General features: G+C 46.2%; 1 protein-coding gene across 2 annotated transcripts in view; it reads left to right on the top strand.

Annotated features, from left to right (window-relative positions):
- Positions 1-1,907: 1,907 nt before the first annotated feature.
- The window catches only part of znf395b (zinc finger protein 395b), an 18,961-nt gene continuing 18,584 nt past the window's right edge, over positions 1,908-2,284 (top strand). For both annotated transcript variants that reach the window (XM_032542543.1, XM_032542542.1), the window contains exon 1: positions 1,908-2,174. The gene's annotated coding sequence lies outside the window, so the exon portion shown is untranslated. The remainder of the gene's footprint in view (positions 2,175-2,284) is intronic.

Below are 2,284 nucleotides of genomic sequence, written 5' to 3'. Positions count from 1 at the left end.
TGAGGAATATGGTTACTGGTCTCGATTCTGCAGGGTAAATCCAGCAGCTAGCTAGAACTATCTGTCCATCTGAGGACTATGGTTACCTGGTCCTCAGATCTCTGCAGGGTAAACCAGACAGCTAGCTAGACTATCTGTCCAACTTGAGGACTATGGTTACCTGGTCCTCAGATCTCTGCAGGGTAAATCCAGACAGCTAGCTAGACTATCTGTCAATCTGAGGACTATGGTTACCTGGTCCTCAGATTCTGCAGGGTAAATCCAGACAGCTAGCTGACTATCTGTCCAATCTGAGGACGGTTACCTGGTCCTCAGATCTCTGCAGGGTAATCCAGACAGCTAGCGAGATATCTGTCCAATCTGAGGACCCTGGTTACCTGGTCCTCAGATCTCTGCAGGGTGAATCCAGACAGCTAGCTGTCCAGTCTGAGTTTTCTGTTGACGACTAAAACATGTGCAAACACATGTGAAACAACCTTTAAACGTACACATGTTCCACCAAAACAAGTTCCTTGCCGAGACTATTTTGCAGCGGCACCGTGACTCAATCAGGCGCTTAGCTCCGCCCATGAGGATTGTGATTGGTTTAAAGAAATGGCAATAAACCAGAGCATGTTTTTCTCTCATCCCAGAATGCTGTGTGGACTGCTGTGCCAGACCTTCCTCCACAGCACTGTGGAGGAAGGTCTGGCAATGCGAGACTAGGGTTACTTTGGCAACCCGTTGAAAACACTACCATCCATCTAATCTAACATAATGTATTGTTGAAAAGTAGTGCACACTGTTGACGCGGTAACAATAAAAACTCAGTTTTTTATATTAATCTCAGCATGTCAAACCAGTGTAGGCAGCAGCCAGAAGGCTTACATGGACTCATTAATGAATGAAATAGAAAGAGAAAGAACTCTGTCTGGTTTAGGAATCAGATTGGGACTAGGATTGGGTTACTCTCTCTCTCTCTCTCTCTCTCTCTCTCTCTCTCTCTCTCTCTTTCTCTGTCTCTCTCTTTCTCCGTCTCTATCCTCTTTTGTCTCTCTCTCTCTCTCTCTCTCTCTCTCTCTCTCTCTCTGCGTGTCTCTCTCTCTCTCGTCTGTGCTCAGACCCTAAAATCCCTGCTGACTGGATGTCTGGTGGAGAGGGTGCAGACAGCCGACACTATCTGGTCTTCAAACCACACACACACACACACACACACACACACACACACACACACACACACAGGCAAGAGCTCTGCCACACACATTGGAAACACATATGCAGGTTGTGTTTGAACCATTGACTGTAAATATTAATATTTACAGAATATGGTTCTATGTGATGTCGGGGGTGTAAATGCATGCCATGGTGTCAGCAGTTTGATTAGTTTTGAGCGTTTGGATTACAGTAAAACTGTTAATGATGCTTGTAGGGCTTATATTACAGCTCTTTAGCAGCACCACATTGCACATACTAGCCATAGACCTACACCAATATTTTGATATTTCTTTTGGCACTTCTAGTAATTGTGATGTCTGAGTGACCTCATGGTCGTTTTTTGTATATTTGAAATTGGATATTGGATTTGTATTGCTATTTGTAGCATCTTTAATAAAATGTAGAGAAATTGTGTGGAAAAAATACACTCTAAACTTCTTTGTAATTTCAAAACCAATGCAAAGGAGAAAAAAAAATTGAATTTATTTATTCATCTAAGGACAGAATCCAAACCATCACCATTTCTAATGCTCATGTGGTGGATGTGTGTGTGCTTGAGACAGACAGACAGAGAGACAGACTTTCAGACAGACAGAGAGAAGGAGAGACAGACAGACAGACAGACAGAGAGACAGACAGGCACACAGACAGAGAGAAGGAGAGACAGAGAGACAGACAGGCAGGCAAACAGACAGAGAGAGACAGACAGCCAGACATTCAGACATTCAGACAGACAGAGGATGCTGCTGCCCTGGTAACCCCTCACCTAGATCATCCTTTTGTGCACGGCGCGCTGGAGGCTGATATCCCTGCGCTGTGCCAAGCTGCCGCTGCCGGCATTGGTTAGCCAGAGAGAGACACGTACGTAGGCGAGGATCTAACCGACCAACCCCCTTTCTCCCCCACCCGGCCGACTGAGAACCGGCGAGCGGCGGGACAGCCAGGCAGCGACGGACAGGACTGAAGTCTCCACCGAACCAGTGAGTAGCCTACTACAAAATGTACTGCTTTCTCTAAGCGGGTTCGTTTTCCTGTTGCAGCGAGCACAGCACAAACATACTGTTTTCCTTACAGCGGGTGAGCCGGGGGG

Source organism: Etheostoma spectabile, chromosome 18, assembly GCF_008692095.1.
Source record: "Etheostoma spectabile isolate EspeVRDwgs_2016 chromosome 18, UIUC_Espe_1.0, whole genome shotgun sequence".
NCBI lineage: Eukaryota > Metazoa > Chordata > Actinopteri > Perciformes > Percidae > Etheostoma > Etheostoma spectabile.
This window is presented reverse-complemented; position numbering and strand designations above follow the sequence as displayed.